The sequence below is a fragment of the Ursus americanus genome, chromosome 1, assembly GCF_024610735.1.
Source record: "Ursus americanus isolate L20-20 chromosome 1, mUrsAme1.1.p, whole genome shotgun sequence".
NCBI classification, from domain to species: Eukaryota; Metazoa; Chordata; class Mammalia; order Carnivora; family Ursidae; genus Ursus; species Ursus americanus.
This window is the reverse complement of record NC_142127.1, coordinates 23,341,451-23,366,603: the sequence shown is the minus strand read 5'-3', so window position 1 is coordinate 23,366,603 and position 25,153 is coordinate 23,341,451. Positions and strand designations below refer to the sequence as shown.

Genomic DNA, 25,153 nt, shown 5'->3' with positions numbered 1-25,153 from the left:
GTGCCACCCAGGTGCCCCCACAAAAATCCTTTTATAACTTGTGGGTGAGTTCAGCAGGTGGGACTCAAGATCAATTTATAGCAATCAATTGTATCTCTATATACTGGCAAAGAATATATTAAAACAGAAATTAAGAAAATAATTTAGTAAATACATTTTTAAAAATAAGGTATTTTAGGGGTGCCTGGGTGGCTCAGTCATTAAGCATCTGCCTTTGGCTCAGGTCATGATCCCTGGGTCCTGGGATCGAGCCCCGCATTGGTCTCCCTGCTCCGTGGGAAGCCTGCTTCTCTCTCTCCCACTCCCATTGCTTGTGTTCCCTCTCTTGCTGGCTCTCTCTGTCAAATAAATAAAATAAAACCTTTAAAAAAATAAGGTTTTTTTATTGAATACATTTATGGAAAGATGTGAAAGACTTGTACACTGAAATTTATCCATTATTGAAAGAAATTAAAAACCTAAATAAGTAGAACATTCCAGATTCATGGGTTGAGAAAAGTAATACTAAGTATCATTAAATATTAAGTATTTGAAAGATTGATATTTGTATATATTTTCTGGCCCAATTTATACCAAAATATATATGTCAGTCATTTTATAAGATTCAGAGAAATATAGAGTAATATCCCTAATGGCTCTGTCTGGCATTTGATAATTAATTATCCTTAAATTTGGTAGAGCCCATTAACTGTTTTAAAATTAGATGTCTCATTTTATTTTAGATTATTTTAATTGTTTTTTTAAGTATAATTGACATATACTATTTTATTAGTTTCAGGTGTGTATCATATTTATTTTATATTTTTATACATTTTGAAATGATCCCCATGATAAGTCTAGTTACTATCTGTCACCATACAAAATTATTTCAATATTATTCGCTATATTCCCTGTGCTGTGCTTTACATCCCCATGACTTATTGATTTTGTACCTGGAAGTTTGTACCTCTTAATTCCCTTCACCTATTTCAGCTGACCTCTCAACCACTCCCTCTCTGGTAACCAACAATTTGTTTCATTGATCTATGAGTCTGTTTCTGTTTAATTTTGTTTGTTTATTTGTTTTGTTTTTTAAAATCAACATATATGTAAAACCATGTAGTATTTGCCTATCACTGTCTGATTTATTTCACTTAGTATGATACCCTCTAGGTCCATCCATGGTGTCACAAATGGAGAGATTTTATTCTGTTTTATGGGTAATATTCCATTGTGTAATATTCTATTTTTATATATCACATGTTCTTTATCCGTTCATCAGTAGACACTTAGGTTGTATCCATATCCTGGCTATTGTAAATGATTCTTCAGTGAACATAGGGGAGCATGTATCTATTCAAATTGGTGCTTTTGTTTTCTTTGGATAAATATCTAGAAATGAAATTGATGGATCATATGGTAGTTCTATTTTTAATTTTTTGAGGGAACTCCATTCTGTTGTTTATAATGTTGCACTAATTTGCATTTCCACCAGTAGTGTACTAGGATTCCCTTTTCTCCACATCCTTGCCAACACTGGTTATTTTTTGTCTTTTTGATAATGGACAGACTGACTGGTGTGAGGTGATAGCTCATGGTTTTGATTTGTATTTCACTGATGATAGATGATTTTGAGCATCATTTCATGTAACTATTGGCCATCTGTATGTCTTCTTGGAAGAATGTCTATTCAATTCTCTGTCCATTAAAAAAAATAGATATTAAATTGTATAAGTTCTTTATATATTCTGGATATTAACCCTTTAGATGTGTGATGTGAAAATATCTTCTCCTATTCAGTAGGTTGCCTTTTTGTTTTGTTGATGATTTTCTTTACTGTGCAAAAGCTTTCTGGTGTGATATAATCCCATTTGTTTATTTTAGCTTTTGTTGCCCTTGCCTGTGAAGACTAGTTTCAAAATATATATATATATATTGCTGAGACTGATATGAAGGAGCTTATTACTATGTTTCATTCGCTATCCAGGTTATGCTGTCTTTGTTAAGAGTTTGGAAGTGTTCCTTCCTTTTCATGTTTTAAAAAACAACTTGAGAAAGTTAGGTACTAAATGTTTGGTAGACTTCATCTGTAAAGCCATTCTGACCTAGACTTTTGTGTTTTTTTGACCTTTTAAAATTATTGATTCCGTTTTGTTACTTGTAACCAGTTTGTTCAGATTTTCTATTTCTTTGTGATTCTGTCTTGGAAATTGAGCATTTCTAAGAATTTATACATTTCTTCTAGGTTTTCCAGTTTGTTGGTATGTGACAGTTTGTAGTAATCTCTTATGATCCTTTGTATTTCTGTTGTGTCAGTTGTAACTCCTTTTTCATTTCTCATTTTATTTATTTGGGTCCTCTCCCTTTTTTTCTTAATGAGTCTGGATGTGTAGGTTATTAATTTTTTTTATCTGTTCAAAGAACCGGTTTTTAGTTTCTTTGATCTTTCTTTCTTTTTTTTTTAAGTTTCTATTTTGTTTATTTTGACTTTGATCTATATTATTTTCTTCTAACTTTGACCTTTGATCTTTTTCTAGTTCTTTTAGATAAAAAGACTGTTTATTTGGGATTTTCCTTATTTTTATTTTTCATTTATTTATGTTTTCTTGTTTTCTTATTTCTTGAGGTAGGCAATTCATGAATTTCCCTCTTAAAATTGCTTTTGCTATATTGCATAGATTTGGAAATTTGTATTTACATTTTCATTTGTCTCAAGTTATTTTTTTTAACTTCCTGTTTGATTTCTTCATTGGCCCATTGGTTCGTCAGTCACATGTTGTTTGTCTTCATGTGTTTGTGGTTTTTTTTTTCCCCCAGTTTTCTTCTTGTACTTGATTGCTAGTTTCATACCATTGTGGTTGGAAAAGATGCTTGATATGATTTCAGTCTTTTTGAATTTATTGAGATTTGTTTTGGCCTAACATATGATATGTTCTAGAGAATGTTCCATGTGCACTTGAAAAAAAAATATGTATTTTGAAGTTTTTGGATGAAAGGTTCTATGTAATCTATTAAGTCCATCTAACCCAATGGTCATTTAAGGCCAGTGTTTCCATATTGGTTTTCTGTCTGGATGATTGGTCCATTGAAATAAGTGGGGTACTAAAATCCCCTGTTATTATGTTACTGTCAGTTTCTCCCTTTGTATCTATTAATATTTGCTTCATATATTTAGGTGCTTTTATGCTGGGTGCATAAATGTTTACAAATGTTATATCCTCTTCTTGAACTGACCCTTTTATCATTATGTAATATCTTTCTTTGTCTTTTGTCACAGCATTTGTTTAAAGACTTTTTTTTGGCGGGGGAGTGCCTGGGTGGCACAGCGGTTAGGCGTCTGCCTTCGGCTCAGGGCGTGATCCCAGCGTTGTGGGATTGAGCCCCACATCAGACTCCTCCGCTATGAGCCTGCTTCTTCCTCTCCCACTCCCCCTGCTTGTGTCCCCTCTCTCGCTGGCTATCTCTATCTCTGTTGAATAAATAAATAAAATCTTTAAAAAAAAAAAAAGACTTTTTTTTTTCTTTCCCCTGATAAGAGTATTGCTACTCCAGCTTCCTCATCCCCATTCACATGGGATATCATTCTACCTTCACTTTCAGTCTGTGTATGTCTTTAGATCTGAAGTGAGTTTCTTATAGGCAGTATACAGATGGGTTTTATTTTGTTTTGTTTTTAATTTATTTGGCCATTCTATGTCTTTTGATTGAAGCATAGTAATTTATATTAAAAGTAATTATTGACAGGTACTTGCTGCCATTTTGTTAATTGTTTTCTGGTTGTTTTTTTTGTTTGTTTGTTCCTTTCTTACTCTCTTATTCACTTCCCTTGTAGTTTGGTGGTTTACTTTAATGTTAGATTGGTATTACTTTCTCTTTACTTTTTGTGTATCTAATTGTAGGTTTTTGGTTTGCAGGTACCATGAGGTTCATATATATATTGACCTATATATATTATAGTCTAGTCTATTTTTTAAAAAAGGCACTAGTTGCTTAAGTTCAAATGCATTCTACAGGGGCGCCTGGGTGGCACAGCGGTTAAGCGTCTGCCTTCGGCTCAGGGCGTGATCCTGGCGTTACAGGATCGAGCCCCACATCAGGCTCCTCCGCTATGAGCCTGCTTCTTCCTCTCCCACTCCCCCTGCTTGTGTTCTCCCTCTCGCTGGCTGTCTCTATCTCTGTCAGATAAATAAATAAAATCTTTAAAAAAAAAAAAAAAGTTCAAATGCATTCTACAAGCACTACATTTTTACTCTGCCTCCATATTTGATGTTTCTGAGGTCCTATTTTACATCTTTCTGTTTTATATATAACTTCACTACTTATTGTAGTTACATTTGATTTTCTATTTTTATTTTTTAATCTTTATATTAACTTTTTAAATGGCCGATCCACTGTCTTTACTATATATTTGCCTTTACCAATGAGATTTTTTTTTTCTTTCTTGTATTTTATTTATAGTTATGGCCTCTTCTTTTCCACCAAATGAATACCTTTTAACATTTCTTGTAAAGCCAATTTAATTGTGATGAATGTTTTTAGTTTATGCTTTTATGAGAGACTCATTATCTCTACTTCAATTCTAAATGATAATTTGCCAGTTAGAGAATTTTTGTTTGTGAAAATTTTCCTTTCAGCACTTAAAATATAACCTGCCACTCCCTTCAGCCTGCAAAGCTTCTGCTGAAGGTCTTATGGGGCTTTCTTTGTATGTGACTATTTGCTTTTCTCTTGCTGCCTTTAACATTTTATATTTATCTTTACCTTTAGCCATTTTAATTATGATATGCATTGGTGTGGATCTCTTTGGGTTCATCTTGTTTGGGACTCTGCTTCCTTGACCTAGATGTCTGTTTCCATCCCCAATCTAGGGAATTTTTCAGCTATTATTCCTTCCAATAATGGTTTCTGGGTCTTTTTCTCTCTCTTCTCCTTTTGTGCCTCTATAATGCAAATTCTAGTATGCTTGATGTTATTCCCAGAGCTCCCTTACACAAGTATCCTCTTCCTTCTCCTCTTTATTCTTTATTTTTATTCTTTTGTTTTTTCTCTTTTTACTGTTCTTTTTTTTTTTTTTTTTTTAGAAGCACACTACAATAGTTAATTTTATTTGTTCAAGGGCTCATATTGCAAGCATTAAGCCAAGCATGGGCTTTGATTCTGTGAGCCCAGATTCACATATTTAGGAAGATAAAAGCAAACTGTGGTCCATGTATATGGATGAAAAACTAAAGGCTCACAGTTAATCACATTGTAGTTTTAAATTTCTACAGCCTAGAAGCCAGAAGTCACAGATCTTTTAGGTCTTTCTGGATGTCCCACAAGGTATCTGCACTTTTCTTGAGCTGGGCAACCTCATCATCCTTCAGCTTCTGGTTGATCACACTGGTCAAGCCCCGAGCGTTCAGGATACACGGAAGGCTCAGGAAGACTTCATTCTCAATGCCATATATCCCCTTCACCATTGTTGACACTGGATGAATCCTGGATAGATTTTTCAACATGGATTCAATGAGATCAGCCACACTTAATCCAATAGCCCAGTTAGTATATCCTTTTAGCTTGATGACTTAGTAGGCACTTTCCACCACCATCTTATGCACTTCCTTCCAATTTTCACTGTCATTGTCTGTTCCCATTTCTGGATTCAGCTCCTGAAGAGAAACACCTGCCACATTCACTCCACTCCACACAGCCACACTTGAGTCACCGTGTTCTCCCAAAATCCATCCGTGGCAGCTGCTGGGATGAATGCCAAGTTTTTCAGCCATAAGGTAGCAAAATCTAGAGAATCCAGATTACACCCACTTCCAATCACACGGTGCTTGGGTAGTCCACTTAGTTTCCAGGTAACGTAAGTGAGAATATCCACTGGGTTGGAAACCACAATTATGATACAATCAGGACTGTACTTGACTATCTGTGGAATAATGAATTTGAAGACATTAACATTCCTCTGCACCAGATTGAGCCGGCTCTCTCCCTCCTGCTGGCAGACTCCGGCAGTCACCACCACGATCTTAGAATTGGCAGTCACAGAGTAATCTTTATCTGCCACGATTTTAGGTATCTGAAGAAATAAGCTCCCATGTTGCAGATCCATCATTTCTCCTTTGAGTTTATCTTCCAAAACATCCACAAGCGCAAGTTCGTCATCCAGAGACTTTCCCAGAATGCTGATGGCACACGCCATACCAACTTGTCCAACACCCACTACAGTGATCTTATTGTTGGGATGGCTGCCTCTTCTTCTGCAACTGGTGCAATCAGTTTTTCCTTAAGAGTTGCCATTGTGCCCAGAGAGAAGCAGCTGTAAGAGTCACACGAAGAAGACAATGTTAGCTGCGTGTGTCTCCTCCGGTGCAGGATCTGCCTCTTCTTGCTGTTCTGATCAGGTGATTCCCATTATTCTGGCTTTCAGATCACTGATCCATTCTTTTGTATCATCTAATCTATTGATTTTTCTCTAGCGCATTTTTTAAAAAAATTCTGTTATTGTAGTCCTGATTGGTTCTCTCTTATATTTTTGACACTTTGTTGAAGTTCTTATGATATTCCTCCATTCTTCTCCTGAGTTTGGTTAGCATCTTTATGACCATTACTTTAAACTCTTTATCAGTTAAATTAATTATCTGTTTTATTAGTGTTTTCATTTTCGTTTTTTGTTTTTCTGGTGTTTTATCTTGTTTTATCATCTGAAACATATTCCTTGGTCTCCTTGTTTGACTTTCTGTTTTTAGGTAGAACAATTATCTCTTCTAGTTTTGAAGAAGTGGCCTTGTGTAGGCGTGTCCCCCATGTATACTGTGTGCCTGGATGCTTTGGCAGACCAGGTGGAATTGGATTGGACACAGGATGGGAAGATCCCAAGGCATGTTATGCTGGGACTGCCCTGGGTAGATGACTAGAGGTGGAACAGGCATGGGCCAGAGGTGTCCCATAGAATGCTGCAGTTGGGCTGCCTTCATAGGATGTCTAGAGCTGGAGTGGGTACAGGCCAATGGAAGATCCCCTCAGTGATATCCCTTCACAGTTAGGGTCATCACACCAGAAATGGGATTCTCATTATTATTTTGTTTCTGTCTCTTCTGCTGTTCTTTGTGTGGTCCCTCTACCATTAGTTGTGCAAAAGCTATTCAATCAGTCCTCAGTTCTTCTTCAGGAGGAATTTCTTTATATATATAGGTGTAGATTTGGTGTGTCTGTCAGGGGAGGTAAGTTCAGGGTCTTCTTATACCACCAAATTGGACCTACCTCTATTTTAATTATTGACAATAAATAATGTCTTGACTTTATAAGAGATCTTGAACATTAGTTTAAACTTGAGCATCTACTGCAGAACTAGAAAGACAAGACTGCACTTTATTCATTAAAGTGCTTAGCAAGTTGTAGGGTAATAGCAAGATATCACAGTTCAGATGACATTTGTTTTTGGAAACCTGTGTTAAACACTACCTGGATAGTAGTTTTTTGTTTTTGTTTTTCTCCTTTTCCCCTTTTTGTGTACTTTGCACACTCTCTTGAACTTAGATATGTGCACTTTAGGCAGGGTTATGGGAAGTGGGCTTATACACAGAAAAACACAATCTGCAAAGAGTGATGAATAAAGTAAATATGAAGAAAGAAGAAGAAGCGAAAGACCGAAGGGCCTCACACAGACTGATAGAGTGGCTTCCCAAATTTGGCTGCTTTCCTTGATGCTCTTATTTCCTTTTACCAAATTCCATAATTTTATTTACTTCAGTATGTACAGACTTCTGTTCCTTTCACCAAATCAATTTCACCTTAATTTGGTTCCTTAAGCCAAATTATCTTAATTATCTCATAATTAAGATATAATTTCCTCCCCAGAATGATCAAGCTAGATTTTGTGTTAACTTCTGTAAAATACTTGTCATTAGAATATCATGCAAAATCACTTGGCATTTAATTCTACATTTTTTTTTTGTATCCTATTGACTTGATTACTTAAGAATGCCAGTAGAAAATAGTGTGTGTAGCTTATAAAGGGTAAATATTTCTGAATCATAAATGAAAACTAATGGGGTAATATTTTTCAGTAGAAATTGAATTTTGAAAGGTCTGAATGCTTTTAATTGTTTAAGGAAGCAGAAACCATTGGACGGAAACAGCCAGAGCTGCTGCCAATTCAGCAGTCTGGCTATTTCTCATTTTACCCAACTCTCTTGGAATACCCAAGAAGTGTTCTCACATGTCTCTATGTTCATTTTTCTTTGTATGGTGAAAAAGCCAATCTCCTAGATGTGAGAGTGAACCAAAGTTGCCAAGTATGCCAAAAATAACACCATCATCTGTCAGCCCTGCTGAGACTTCCCAGATAAGCCCAGAGGTCATAGTTTAGAAAATGTATCGGTAACCCAAATACAAACTGACTAGTTCAGGGAGCATAAAACAAATTCCAATCCAATCCAAACAGTCACTAATATATGAATTCTTTTGGAAGAGAATAGAGTACAGTTCTGAGTTGCTGTTGTGTTGTAGTTTTAATTTTGGAATGGAAGCAGTTCTAAACATCCTAATAATTAGAAGAATGAGAAACGTTATATAAGATACCTATTAATGACTGGCAAAAAAATATGAAAAAAGGTCAAATCCATAACCTGTTGGCAGACTGTCACATCAGTGTTTCTATCTGTATATATAGAACAGAAGGAAGAATTGACTCCAGGGAGAGCCAAAGCATCTCCGGATCTAAGCTGAGCCTGTGAAGCCTATGGTAGAATGGACTCTGTGTTGGGTTTTAAAAAAAAATCGTATTGCGGTGTGTGTGTGGCTCAGTTGGCTAAGCATCCAACTCTTGATTTCAGCTCAGGTTTTGATCTCAGAGTCATAAGTTCAAGCCCCATGTTGGGCTCCACACTGGGCATGGAGCTTACCTCAAAAAAAAAAAAAAAAAGACATTGTATTACTTTTAATGTTGTGATTCATCAAAGGGAAATTTTGGTCTCAGGAGATGAACAATAACATCGATTCTATGAAACTGCAAATGCATTGCATAGAGTCATATTGAAGTAATCATCACAATTCAGTCAGAAAACTATAAAGGAAATCGATTGAACCAATAAGCTACTTAATTTATTTATACATACTAAATGAATAAACCACTTGATTATCAAATGAAAAAAAATAGATATAAAATGGTATGGAATTATGACTCTAACGTGTAAAAAAGCAATTCCTAAAAAAAATGAAGATTTTAGTAGTGTTATTAGAGTGATAGCATCCTGAGGCTTGTGTGTGTGTATGTGGCGGGTGATGGGAGGGAGTTACTGTTGTATAACTTCTGAAATGTCTATACCATTACTAATAGTGAAAATTGTATTCTTAAATTTTAAAAGTTTAAAGTAAAACTCACTTGAGTATTTCATCTTTATTCACGTTATTCCTTCCTTCTTCACTTACTTTTGTGTACCATCAGTGAAACACTAAAACATTTTGCATCTTTTATATTGAGGAAAGTGTAGTAATGATAGCAATAAATGTTTCTTTAAGCCCTTCATTTTAAAGTAAAGAAAACTTTGCAAATGGTAGTGGTTTGGTAGTGGTTTTTGGTTTTGGTTAATTTCAAAGTAAACAAATTTAAAAAAAAGCAAACTCTTGAAAATAATTAATATGTTAAATAAACTATATGTTAAAATATACACACATATATGAAACATTTATATATTTTTAAACATATTTGTTGATAAATGCTGAAGAGTATTATTACATTTTTATATTATTACAATAACAATAGGGGTATTTATGAGTATTTGTTTAATCAAGGCAGCAATTTTGCCATAATCTTTTAAATCAGGCAGAACAATCAAATCAATAATTGTAAGCATCATCTTCTTACATTCTTGTCAAATGTATATTGGTTATTTTGTCTTGTTCTTCTAGTTTGGCGTTTTATTGATTCATTGGTTAAAATGAGCTTTTGTGACCTGTCTTTTAATCATTATTCTATCATACCATCGTTCTTAAATTATTTAAATATGGATTTATTGCATATTATATTCAAATTTACACACAAGTATAACATATTTATGTTGTTATTACATTATATATATAATATAATATTATATATAATATATATGTGTGTTTTATATATATATAATTTATATTCTGAAAGCTAAAATCTAGTTGGATTTTTTTTTTTTGATTGTTATGCCCAAGTTGCTAACTTGGGTCAGAGTAAATAATTATAGATTAAAAATTCATGCAGTAATGAAGATTCTTTGCATGAAACATAATAAGAAAATAAAATATTGGAAATGTTCTATATAAACCAGATTATATTTGTTTTTACTGTCATTGTTTCTAATTGCCTAAAAAATCAAACCCCAAATGATTCACTAAATATATATATACTTATATATATATTTATATATATTATAAATTATATTATATAAATTATATATTATATAAATTATATTATATATATATATTTAAATATATATATAAATATATATATGGAAAAACAAAAACAAAATGACATGAATGTACTTGCCCCTTAATGAAATGTGCAAGTGATGACTGAAAGAAAAAGCAGCAGGTGAAAAAAATCACTTTCCAGCTTCTCCCTGCTAGCCTCAGGTTATTGTTTCCAAACAGAAATTTTATGAAGCATTCAGGTAGATCTGTTCTTTCTTTGTCATTGCAAAGAAGCTTTGTCGGTACATTTTTATGAGACTAGAGTAAGGATATGGGCCCAAACAGGGACTTGATTATTTCATATACTTCAGAATACTCAAATTGAATGTCATTTTTCTAAAATCTATATTTCACATATAAGTAATTTTCATGCTTATTTTATCTGAAAAAAAACAGCACTGCAATTTCTTATTCCTGTAATTTTCAAAGCAAATTAGGTTCATTGAACCCTACTGCAAGGTTATCCCAAGGGCTAATGACATAGAAATGTATAGTGAATAAAATGAACAGAGAAGTTCATATAATGTTTTGTTACATTCATGACAATTCTGGCTTTATACTAACTCCTGGCCTGTAGAAGACTTATAGCAAGACTTATTGTCAAACATAGCATTAATGAGATCAATACTGTGCTCTAATTGAAGGAATGAAAAAAAATGGGATCTTTTAAATACTTCATATCACTCAAAATCACAAAAATACAGTACATAAAACGTGCATTCCAGTTATTTTTAATTTCACTTATTCAGATTGCCTTTCAGAATTGAATGGATATAGCAATGAAGATTCAGAACGTCCAGACTTCTCAAGTCACAGTTCTGAAAGATTAAAACTGCTCAAAAGTTAGGTGTCATTGAAATAGATATTTAATAAGATGAAGGCTTGTAATGGATAACACTGTCAAATTTAGTCTGCTGCTTAAACTTTAATGTATCATCAACCTAATCTGACAGCAATTGTGCTACTAGTGTTCTGTAGATCCTATGTCTTTTGATTGGACCATATGGCTTTTTTTATTTTAAAATAGATGCAATATGTCTGAGTCATCGATACTGACACATTATGAAAAGTCAGTGTAAATACCTTTTATTTTATTTAGTGCTCTTTCTTCAAAGATTAAGAAGCACTTTTATATTTATAACTAAAATATGTGTGTATATTAACATAGGCATTATTTTATAGACAGTAAAAAGGATAACCAAAATAATGAGGACAGTGGCATATTAAATGTAATTTAGTGATAGATCATCAGTGTTGGTTTCAAAACATAGATTGTTCCACAAAGTAAGAATCTGCAAATTTTGAAAAAAAGAAATTAATCTACTATAAGCTTTCTTATTTCAGATTTACTATAAGCAAAATGAATTCTAAATACCTCTACAAAGAGAGCAGTTGGGAGGTTTTGTTGTTGACATTACCAAGTTATAAGCTTCTTGCTTTATTTAAATAGCTATTTATGTATCTAAAAACATTTTGACTATCGGAACAAAGATAAGTAACCTCTCATTGGAAAGGACAGGCTAGAATATTTTGGGGACTATTGGTGGTGATGGTGGCTATATTGCATTTTATGAAGTTAGACCTTCAGCAGCGTATGTATTCCCACTTCTTCCAATGGGTGTTGTTTCAGCCCTGAGCCTGCTGTGGAAGATGATTATTATTGTTGCTAGTTAACTGCTCTATCCATCTGTGCATCAACTGTAGAAGATATCTGCCCCAAACAAGAATCTCTGGCTGTTACCTGGTGAGAGGGCAATTATAAACAGCTGCTTTCCAGATAGGTATAGCATTGTCGTGTACATCAGCCAGTGCCAATGCATGTGCATAGTGCAGTACCACTGAGACAATTGTCTGGCAGGAGGTAGGGATTAGGGAGAGGAGTCATTAGGGAAAAAAAAAAAAATGAATAGGACAGTAAAATTAAAACATCCCTCTTCTCCTCTTAACCTTTTGCCACCCTGTTTTCTCCTTCCAATTTCCTTTTAACCCCCCTTATAAAAAGAAAATAGTCTAGAATATGATGGATAATATCATTTTCATCTACAGACTTTTTTTTTTTGCCATAACAAATTTAATTCAATTATCAAGGAACATAATTCCTTCTCTTCTTTTTTAATATCTTTAACATCAAGTCTTGTAGGTAAGGAGTCAGTGGAACACTTCCAACTTAATTTTTTACAGATATTTTGTGCTTTCAGAATCCACAAATGATAGAAATTGGTTTGGTATACTGAAAAGCGGGGAATTTTTCCAACATGAAACACAGCAAGAAAAAAGTGAAGGAGAGCCATAGCAAGATTATGTCATTTTCCAGAAGTCATTCATTCATTCAAAAATATTACCTTACCATCCTACTATATGTCATATTTTATTTTAAGCACTTTTAAATATAGTAGTAAACATAACAAAATCCCTGTCTTTGGAAATTTTATGTTCTAGTGATATGACATCTATCCTTAGACAGAAACTTAAAGATTAAAGAGATTACTCTCAATTGGGAAAAATTCAGGAAGTCTCCAGAGAAGAGAATGATATTTTATGCGACCCTTAAAAGATGGAAATTGTTTGTAAATGCAGAGATACGGAAAGAGCCTAACTTGGAGGGAGAATATCAGAAACAATCATATAGAAGGTATAAGAGTTCATAGCCCTATTCTAGGCAAAGATCACTTAATCCTAAACATACATTTAGTGACAAGAAGTAATGCAAGACAAAGTTTGCAAGATTCTAATAGTAAGATATATTTGTTGCATATTATAATTAACCCTTTAAAGTAGATTAATTATTATTTCCAAAAGATCTATCTGGCTGAACTAAAAACAAAACAAAACAACAAAAACCAAAACCTCATTTTTAATAAGCAAATACTAAAGAGAAAAATGTTTAAAGTCAATCCCTTTAACATTTTTTTTAGAGGGTAGAGGGAGAGGGAGAGAGAGAATCTTAAGCAGGCTCCATGCACAGCATGGTGCTTGATGCATGGCTCCATCTCACAACCCTGAGATAATGACCTTAACTGAAATCGAGAGTCTGTCACTTAAGTGACTAAGCCACCCAGGTGCCCCTCCCTTTAAACATTTTAAAATAAATTTCCAGTAGTGTTGTCTGCAAAATGATAGGAGAGGAAGTTTTAGCCATTGTCCCCCTAAAGAAATATTGACTTAACAATGATACATGGACCAAAATATCTTTATGAGAACTCCAGAATCCAGTTAAGAAATTGCAATACCCCAGGTGGGCACGAAGTCTAGAAAAGCTGCATTAAACGTGTGAGAATAATTTCATTTTACCTGCATCAACCTCTCCTCCAAGCCAGCACAGCTTAGTGGTGGCAGCAAACACCCCAGCTCACAATTTTTTCTTCAGGGAAAGAGTGTACATCCAGCAGTGCAGCTTTTTAAAGGATTTCCCAAGTGGCTGTTTGTCTTTCCTCATTCAGAGTGCTGATAAAACTCGCATAATTTGGATGACTGGGGGTGCTGAAAACAATTTGGGTTAGCTTGCTATAGGTGGCACAACTGGGCATGATCAGGAGAAAGAGCACAGCTAGAGACTTCTCCTTCAGGGGAAGGAGAAGAATGGCACATTCATCCAGTGTTCTTACTTCTGAGCAGGCTACCCAAGTGACTGGTAAATCCATACTGCCTGACTTGGGATGTTGACAGGGAGCTGGCATATTTTGGATGCCTGGTGGCCACTGAGAACAAGGGAGGGTAGGGTGGTTGTGCAGTTCCATACACAGATATTAGAAGAAATAAGAGATTATGAGCCCCTAAAAAAGAAACCAGAAAGCCATCCCAGTAGAGAAATTGCAGTTCTAGGTGAAGTGATAAGTTCCCCCCAACCAAGAAATGTTTCAGAGGCCCCAGTATCTCCACCTGGGCTGATTAGTGAGTTCTTTCACTGTGTTAAGCCAGTCTGTAAAGAATGGGGATGGTGGCTGTTTTTTCAAATATGCAGATCCTAACAAAAACTTACAAAACACACAAAGAAACATGACCCAATCAAAGGAAGAAAATAAGTCCCCAGAAAACTACCCTAAGGAAACTGAAGTATAGGAATACCTGACGGGTCAAGATGATTATCATAAAGATGCACAATGAGCTCAAGAATTCAGTGCATTAACAAAATGAGAATATCAACAGAGATTAAAAAAAAATTAAAAGAACCAAATAAATTTTGGAACAGTGTATAATAACTGCACTAAAATAACAACGACAACAACAAAAACAAAAAACAAAAGAGAGGTTCAACAACAGAATTGTCAATCAGGAGAAAGACTCAGTGAACTTGAAGACAATTGTTTTGAAATGCTCCAGTCAGCAGAACAGCAAGAAAGACTGAAGAAAGCCCAAGGGACTTTACATGATACTATCAACTGGACCAGTAAATGCATTAAGGGAGTTTCAGAAGGAAAAGAAGAGAGAAAGTGGTAGGAAGTTTATTTGAAATATAATAGCAAAACATTTCCAAAATCTGGAAATGGAAATAGACATCTAGATCCAGAAAGTCAACTGTACTCCAATAAGTTCAACCCAAAGAAATCCACACTGAAACACATTATAATCAAATTGGCAAGTTGAAAACAATGAGAGAATTTTTAAAATAGCAAGAGAGGAGCAATGTTTCATTTATAAGGGAACTCCCATAAAAGTATCAGTGGATTTCTCAGCAGAAACCTGACAGGCTGGAAGGGAGTGTGATGATATATTGAGAGAGAGAGGGAGGGAGAGAGGGGAAGGAAGCTGAGGGGATGGAACTACACCTAACAAAACTATCCTTTAAAAATGAAAGAGAAGGGGCACGTAGGTTAAGTGACTGACTCTTGACTTTGGCTTGAGTCATGATCTCAGGGTCATGAGATTGAACCCCGCTTGGAGCTCTGCATTGAATGTAGAGCCTGCTTAAAGTTCTCTCTCCCTCTGCCCCTCCCCCCATGGCTTGTTCTATCTCTTTCTCAAAAAAAAAAAAAAAAGGAGAAATGAATAATTTTCCTGATAAACAGAAGCTGATGGAATTCATTATCATTAGACCTGCCTTATGAGAAGTGCCAAAAGGAGTCCTTAAAGTTGAAGCAAAGGGGCACTAAGCAGCAAAATGAAAGCATATGAAAGTATAAAGTTACTGATCAGAGCACAAAAATGTAGGAAGTAAATATTGACAGAACTGAAAGGAGAAACAGACAATAACATGATAGTAGTAGATCCCAATACCTCACTTTCAATAATGGCTAAATCATTCAGACAGAAGATCAGTAAGAACTTGAACACCACTACAGACAAAATGGATTTAAAGACATATATAGAACATTCTACCCAATAGCAAACAACAACAACAACACATTCTTCTCAAGTGCATGCAATTCTTCAGTATAGATTATGTGTTAGGTCACAAAACATGTCTTAAAAAAATTAAGATTGAAATCGTACCAGGTATATTTTCTGATCACATGGAACAAAACTATAAATTAATGATAGAAGGAAAACTGAAAAATATAACATGTTGAAGTTATAAAACACAGTCTTTTTTTTTTTTTTTTTTTGAAGTAGGGGGCTCAAACTTTTTTTTTTTTTTTTTAATGTGGGGCTTGAACCCATGACCCTGCAATCAAGACCTGAGCTGAAATCAAGAGTTGGACACTTAACTGACTGAGTCACCCCAGCACCCCAAACAAGGTACTCTTGAATAACAAATGGACCAAAGAAGAAATCACAAGGGAAACCAGAAAATATCTTGAGATAAAAAATATATATATAAAAACAAAACATACCAAAATGTATGTGATGCAGCAGAAGCAGTATGAAGAGAGAAGTAGAAAGTGATAAATGCCTACAATAAAAAAAGGAGAAAGACCTCAAGTAATCTTTGTATCTCAAGGAACTAGAAATAGAAGAACAGACTAATTCCAAAGTAGCAGAAGGAAGGAAATAATTAGGAGCAGAGCAGAAATAAGTAAAATAGATAATAGAAAAACAGAAAAAAATAGCAAAACTGAGTTCATTTTTTGAGATCAATAAAGTTGATAAATCTTGAGCTAGATTAATTAAAAAAGCAAGACTCAAAACATTACAACTGATGCCACAGAAATGAAAAGGATCAAGATACTACTAAAAATAATCATATGCCAACAAATTTCAGCAAATTGCATAATCTACAAGAAATGAATAAATTCATAGAAAATAAATCTACCAAGACTAAATCATGAGGAAATAGCAAATCTGAACAGACCTAAAACTAGTAAGTCACATGCTACAACATAGATAAGCCTTGATTACATTCTGCTAAATGAAATAAGCCAATCGCAGAAGGACAAATACTGCGTGATTCCACTCATATGAGTTATCTCTAAAGCAGTCAAACTCCTAGAAACAGAAAGTAGAAACGTGATTGCCTGGGGGTAAAGACAGTGTGACAGTGGAGAGTTGCTGTGCAATAGGATTTCAGTCTTACAAGGTGAAAAAGTTTTAGAGATTTGTTGTACAACATTGTGTTTATAGCCAACACTGCACTAGACATTTAAAAATTTGTTAATAGGGCTGATCTCCTGTTATTTGTTTTTCACCACCACACACACACACACACACACACACACACACACACACACACACACACACAGAGTAAATCAACCTCACAATCTTTCTAATATTGGTAAATATACCTGCATAAGAATTTTTTTAACATGCAAATTAAATTCCAGAGTTTTCCAGTGTTTTCCCCTTACATTTAATAAGACTTCAGTGTAAACTTAGGAAACAATCTATTAACCAAACTTTAGTTGAGAATGAAAATAAAGAATAAGCAAATATATTTTTTATCAAAATACTAGTGTTACTCTTTATAAAGGGAATTTGGATGTTAGGTAGAACTCTGGTAATTATTACATTATGACTTTCTGACTTCTTCCCCAGTGGAAACTTTTCATATTCATGCTTTGCAGACAATCCCATTTCAGAAAACAATTTTAGTGGTCTTATCCTTGAAGGATAGGCTGGGGAAAGGGTCAAGGCTATATGTAAAAATTCTTTTCTTCTTTACCTGTCCTAAAGATTCCTGAGAGCACTGTTTAAAAAATTGCTGATGGACATGTAAAGCTAATAACAATAAAAGTAATTATCAAATATTGAGAATTTGCTATGGGCTAAGTTTTATGCTAAGCAGTTTACATGTCTTGCCTAAATTATCACAGTAATCTTATGAGGGAGAGACTGTTATTTTTGTCATGTTATAGATGAAAAACAGATTCATTAAGTTAGTGGCCAAAGATCACTCACCTCATGAGTGGGAGAACCAAAATTGACCTTAGGCAGTTTCATGTAGTCTAGAGTCTATCATCTTTACCACTCTATTGCCTGGCAGAAAGCCTCATCTGGTAAGTAAAGCTCCACAACTGAATTTTCTGTACTAAATGATGTTTCCATTGCATGTATTGATCAAATGGATTGGAAAATTGTCAAATTTTCACTTTGTTCTTGAGCTCATAGACATTTCACTTAAAAGCAGTGGTAGATTGTAATCATCACTTCAGCATTAGGTCATATTCAAAAGACAGATGGTGGTCTGGAGATTAAGCCACAATTTCTATGTATTTTTAAGGGGTTTTCATCTTTCTCTGCTGCTTTTATATTTATTAAAGTCAACTACCTCTGATTTAAGTGTTCTGAGTTTTAAATATTAAGATCTAGATAGCGTTAGTACCCTGAGAACTTTCTTTAGTGCATGTCCTCTTTCTTTGCAATCACATATGCTCTTACCTTAGCTCAGGCTGCTATAACAATTACCATGGCCTGGGTGGCTTAAAGAGCAAGCATTTATTTCTCACAGTTTTGGAGGCTAGAAGTCAGAGAGCAGATTACCAGCATGGTTGTGTTCTGGTTAAGGACTCTTTCCCTGGTTTGCATATGTCTGGCTTCTTGCTGCATGCTCACAGGTTGGGGGGGGGGGGCGGGGAGTGGAAGCAAGCTGACCTTTAGATTGTTCTTCTAAAATCACTAATCCCATCCTGAGGCTGTACCCCATGACCTAATTATCTCCCAGAGGCCCAACCTCCTAATACCGTCCCATTGGGTGTTAGGGTTTCAACAGAAGAATTTTGGGGTGGGACATAAATCAACATGGAGTCCATACAGCTATTTTCTGAAGTAAGAAAAAAAAATGTGCTTGCGGGGAGAGAATTCTTCACAAGTAATCTTTAAAACGAAAGCAGAGCTGAAATGCATTTGCCACAAGCTTCATCTGCAACTATTTGGCCTCCTATGAAGCTTATTCATGAGTTGCTACATTTCTGAGACTTAAGAAGAAAGGCAAGGACTGAACTTCCCTGAGCAAATAGAGTGAGCCATATGAGAAGAAATAAAATTAAATTACACTTTGTTTTAAAATAATGTTCAAAATACTCCATTATGTTCTGGGAGACAAATCAACTGCTATTAATACCATCATTATAGAAGTTTGAAAAGTATATTTCATTCGGGGCTATCTGACCATAATAGTATATGTATTTAGGATGACTATTATCACCTCTTAATGTAGAATTTTAGATGAGCTATTCTGTTGAAGGAATATGAATGACAGAACAGTCTTTCTTTATGGGCAATCTGGTGCAATGTGGGAGAAATCGAATGAATGGTGTATGTTAGGAATAAGTCTACATGTGGTGGGGAGGTACACAGCCAAGAAGCATTGTGAGAAACAGCATCATCATGAGGGGAGAAACTTCACTTATGCCAGACTTGTCAAAACAAATTACATAAAGGCCCAGCTGTGCGATACTCACTGATTAAAGTGCTGTGTAGATCATTTAGGATTCTTTGGTTGCAAACCATGGAAACGAGTTTTGGTTATAAACAATAATATTTGGAGGAATATCAGATGAATATTCAGGAGAGTAGTATATTAAGGGTTGTAACACAAAGAGCATGGAAACTACAGTAGTTACAGGCATTTGGAATGCATAAAATACTTCCTCATTTGTTTTCCTTTAGTTCCTGGTCAAGAATTTAAAGCCCCTGAGGAGAGAACTTTGTTTCCTGGGCTTGGATAACAACATGTCTGCGCCACCATGACAAGGGCTGTTAGAGGGAGGAAGGTATTTGATTTACAATTCCCCTAAGAATGGGCACAATAAGGAAGAAGCTTCCAAATTGGATTTTATTAAGAGTGGAGACAGGATGCTGGGGAGACCAAAAATCAAATGTTCACTTCACAGTGTCTTTCACAACTGAAGTCTTCCAATAATAGTATGTGATCCCATCACTACCCGTTTCATCTTTTGTTAAGATCTCAATAAGAAAAACAGTATAGGGGAAAAGGTCTTAGTTTTGATCTTTTATTAGTTTTCTATTGCTCTGTAACAAATTACTACAAACTCCATGGTTTAGAATATTACAAATTTGTTACCTTACAATTCTGTAGGTCAGGAATCCAACACAGTCTCCCATTGAAGGTGCATTCCTTCCTGGAGGCTCTAGGATAGAATCTGTTTTCTTGCTTTTCCCAGCATCTAGAGAACTCCCACATTGCTTGGCTGATGACCTCATTCTTCCATCTTCAAAACCATCAAGATTCATCTCTCTGACCATTATTCCATAGTCATATTTCCCTCTAGCTAGGTAAGGTCCTCCACTTTTGAGGCCTGCCGGGATTATCTTCCCATCTCAAGGTCTTTAAGTTTAATCACAATTTCAAAGTCTTTTTTTGCCTTATGAGGTAAGTTATTCACCAGTTCCCAGAATTAGGACATGTACATCTTTAGGGAGCAGTTATCCCATCTACAACAGACCTTATCTTATGGTGGGAAAGATATATATTTGGGGGATTCAAGATTTATAATCAATACCCGCATGGATTTTTTTTTTCTCTTTGATTTCTCTCTTTTTTATCATTTTTTTTATTTTTCCCCCTAAATTTTTAGGAAAACTTTAGGAGAGTGGAATGAAAAATCCTACTGAAAATATGTTGTATGTGAGAAAAGTGTACTTTAAAAAATTAACACAAACATGCAAGAAATAACTTTTCTTGATTACTCGTCTGGCTGTGTTTGAGTACAATGCATACACAAGGTCTTGGTGAAATATAATGCTTGATTATGACAGTGACATAGTTGAGAGAAAATATTTAACTTCCCTCTATCCAGTAATTGGAGCTAAAGGGGCTCCATGACTAGGGGCTTCTGCTTAGGAAAGTTACTTTTGTATTTATCAGTCATGATTCTTTGCAGAAAATAAATTATTGCATAAGCCTATTCAGAACCAAAGAGAAACTGCAGGTGGGAAAAGAGCTCATTTGTATGAATTCTCTTTCCTGCTGTGGAACCCCAGTGTGGAAATCTGATTAATTTAAGAAAATGACTTCAGCAAGGCTTTAAGCTATAAAGGTTCTTTCAGATGAAGAGGTCAGTCTGCCCTGGAATTAAAAGTCATAATCGTGGGCTGGGTAAGGACTTTTAGTATTTAACTCTAATAGCCAAAGCTGATAGTTTTTACACTTTCCAAATTGTTGCCTGTTGTGGCAATATTGTTTGGTGTTGGCTGATTAACAGTAGGTGATTTGGGATTGCTAATTTTGCACAACAGAAAGTAAATTTAAAAACAATGTAATGGTTCTTTTCATATCTCAAGACACTCTGGTATGTGATGCAGTAGTTTATAAAAACACATTGAAGACCTTGTTATATTTATATTCTAGTTGAAAATCAAATTCTCTGCATGAAAAAATGTATTTTAAAAATTCTTATCACAGCATTCTGTTCATGCTTTTAACGAATCAATACATCCTAGCACTCTTTGCTCAGCTTACATTTTTTTCTTTTGACATATTTAGAGTAATGTTTTGATCAGCTATGCTTTATATTCCATTATTTTTCTTGTCTCTGAGAATAATCAATTTTTGACACTGGAAGTCAGAGGAAGTCAGATGAAAGCCAACTGAATTTGTTGGATCAACAGCATTAGCAGAACAGAATACACACACACACACACACTTGGAAGTGCCCACGTCCTCATGCACACATACTATCAAAACAGCTGTCAGTGTTCAAAAGTGGGTGAAGTTTCATATTCCATCTATTCCAGCAGGTTTGACACCTGCAAATGTATCAATTTAAAATCTGTTTTCACACTAATTCTCATATATTATGACTCAATGCCATACCTGTTTCAAGGGGATGAATAGGTAAACAGTTATTTTAAGAACCTTGACATTTTCTGTTTTTCTCCCTGAGTAGTGTCTCTTCACCCTTCTCAAGTTCATATGAAATATAAAGAACAAGCAGTGGGGATATTTACACCTGATGCTCTATTCCCAAAGTCAGAACAGATGTTGCATTCACTTCTTTGAATTTTTAGTTTACCTTTAACTGTTTTGTGGCTTCATTATTTCTCAATTACATTATAGGCTAGAGATACAAAGACCTAACTAGCGCTTAGTCCAAATGCCTCATTTGAACCATGAGGAGTAATGTTAATCTCTTGGTGTCTGTAGTATATTTTATCTTCTGTTTTCTTGTCCATGAGTCCGTGATTTATAAGAGCATTAAAATAAGTCTGTCCTCTTAGGAAGGAAAGCTAAAACTATAGATCTACGAAATTCAAATAAAGTAAAAATTTCAGTAAAAATGCCCCCAAATCATTAATGCTTAAATATTCTTTAAAGGGGGAAATATACATAGCTAAGAGAATTTTTAAAATGTGTAAAGAAAGGGCATTTTTTTAGTACTTGTGGAACAAGACTCTAATTGAAGTAACATTATCACTTCAATATACCTTAAGATAATGGAAAGTTGTCATAGGAGATGAAATTCTGAAAAGTATTGCCCAAATCACAATGATTTAATTTGAGAAATAAGAGTCAAAATGCTTATTATTGGGGTCTTTTATGTTAAAATTTAGGGACAATATTCTGTTTGGGCTATATATAATCTTATTATAAATAAAATCACAACATAGGGCATAATTTTTAAAGTAAGAGTCAATCAAAACTGCTATTGCCTGAAGTTACCCATAATGAACCTGCTATGTTGTTGAATATTCTTCCAGATGCAGAAATAGATATATATAGCTATGATTTTACACACACACTGGTGTCTGAGGAGAATTGCATAAGTTTGCATAAGTTGCATTAAACTATGTGTGATATTATGTAACCTTATATTTTGTTTGATTTGTTGATGATATTTTCATGTTGATATAGATCTCCATCATCTTTTTAAATAGGTATGTAATATTCCCTTATATGAGAAATTCATGGTTTATTCAACATATTCTCTACCGCTGAATGTTTAGGTTGTTTTAATCTTTTCTCTTTTAAATGTTACAATGAAAATCCTTGTAAATACATCATTATTTTTTGTAATCCAGTGGTTTTATAGCATTATGTACTAAAATGGAGATAGTACTAAAAAGAAACATATAATTAAAAGTGAATTTAGCTTATCATGTTGCAGTTTGAATTAAGCTATGTAAGGAATTTTCTGGGATTTTGGGAGCCATGTAATTTTATTTTGAATTTGAAATAAAATGCCCATATTATCATAAATTGGTGTTGAATGATCTACAAGTCTTGCTTTTACATTTTCCCCCCCTCAGGGAGTATACATTTCACTCACTCTGGCTCTCAACTGTTTTTCTGTCTTGCTACCTTTGGCTTTTCTCTAAATTCAAATTCTCCTTCAACAAACTCAGTACAGCTACCTAATCTCTATTCATGATATGCAACCATGTCCCCTTGCTTTTTCCTACCAAACACTCTATCAAAGTTACTGTGTGGCTGAATCCTTCTTTTATTCTGCTAAAATATCACCTCTTCAGAGACACCATCCCTGACCATCCAATTTAATAACTGAATTTCTCTCTCACATAATTATTTTTTTTTAAATTTATTTATTCAACAGAGAGAGAGACAGCCAGCGAGAGAGGGAACACAAGCAGGGGAGTGGGAGAGGAAGAAGCAGGCTCAAGGAGCCTGATGTGGGGTTCGATCCCATAACGCCGGGATCACGCCCTGAGCCGAAGGCAGACGCTTAACCGCTGTGCCACCCAGGCGCCCCTCACATAATTATTTTTTAACCACGTCATCTTCCTTTTCTTTATGGCCTTTATTATTGTCTAAAATTATGTTATTCATTTGTTTACATTGTTGACTTGTAAAATATAAGTTTCATAAGAGTATTGTCTTTTTTTTCACGACTGTATCCATAAATAATGGATATACATCTGTGTATATTGTACATAGTAGATGTGCCATATTTTTTCTTGAATGAATGCATAGTTTTTAGGAGTGTGCTATGGGTCAGGGTTTATACTCTATAATAGGAGAAGGGAAAAGAACTGACCCTTATTGAACATCTTTTACAGAACTTGTCTCATAATAATTCTGTCATACTGGTTTTATAGTCTCCATTATTCTAATGAACAAGTGGATGAATGGAAAACATTATGTAAATAGACACATAGCTCTGATAAGTAACAGAGCCAAGATTCAAACCCAAATATATTTGTATGAAAAAACCTGCCTTCGTTCCACTATGTATCTAACCACCTAATTAACTAGCTAACATATTTTCTTGAAATGAGTTAACATGACTTTTATATGTGAGGGCTATTGCATTACTTTTTATTTAGTATTATGAATCACTTGAATGATAGAGATTGAGGAAACTAAATCTTTGAAAGATTAGTAACTCTTTCAAGACCATGAGGCTATAAATGGAAGCCTGATTTAGATCAGTCCAACCTTAAAACTCTGTTTTTCACTGGATGCCATGTAGAGAAATTTGTTGTAATAGTGCTTGCTGCAATCTAGCTTCATTTATACCGCTATATATACTTATGAAAAAAGAAAGTCAGTGTCTTTGATCGAATACCTTGTCTAATGCAAACATAAATCTCATGGAAATATACAGAATTTTAATATATCAGTGTTCTGGGGAATAATAAATATATTTTGATATGCAATTTATATGTAAAATGACAAAATGAAAGAGAAAAAGGGAGCAGATGACATGAAGATTATATTAAAGGACACTGAAAGTGAAATAAACCAATTTTCAATAGAGCAAGCCATTCGAAAGAAATAGAACAAAATGACTAAATTTATTTTGAAAATCCATTTATCAATAAAGAGAACTTTATTTGTGATAGATATGAAAAAGCAGATTTATTTTTTTACACCCTGTTTTGTTACCTTACTGGCCATTTCTAGAAAAGATTCTTCAGTGGGGATAATGAATATGGACCTGGCTTAATTGACTCATGACTACTTTTTACGAAGATATTTCTAGAACCAATGATGTCTAAAAAATCCTATAATGTTATTGGTCCCAACTCTTTGCATTTCAGATTAGAAACATATGGCTCAGATAGTTTAAATGGAACCACCTAAGCTTATGCAGATGTTAAGAAAGTAAAACTGGATATGAAGATTTCACCTGAATCCCAGGCTTATCTTCTTTCTGGATGCTAGAATGTGTGACTAGTTGATGGAAATTATGTTCTGTTATTATCCTGAACTTACCTTCAAAAATCTCTTAAGATATGTTTCCAAAGTGGCTTTCAGAATTACATGATATGAAGTTTTTCTAGATATTAAGTGGGAACGAATTTAGTGTTTTAGTGATTACCTGTATTTTAGCTTTTCATTTTATTTTTTTGTTTGTTTGTTTAACAGCAGGATCATAGATAGAAAAGTCAAGATGAACACATTTTTCAAGTACTTCACGAGTTTGATTAAATGCATCTTAATATT

The 25,153-nt window shown here is 34.5% G+C and overlaps 1 protein-coding gene and 1 pseudogene across 1 annotated transcript in view; one reads left to right on the top strand and one right to left on the bottom strand.

The window, feature by feature from the left end:
• LOC148110721 (low-density lipoprotein receptor-related protein 1B-like) overlaps positions 1-25,153 on the top strand; it is an 851,096-nt gene that overhangs the window by 339,932 nt on the left and 486,011 nt on the right. The gene's annotated exons all lie outside the window — the stretch shown is intronic.
• Positions 5,037-6,342, bottom strand: LOC123782414 (L-lactate dehydrogenase B chain-like; annotated as a pseudogene).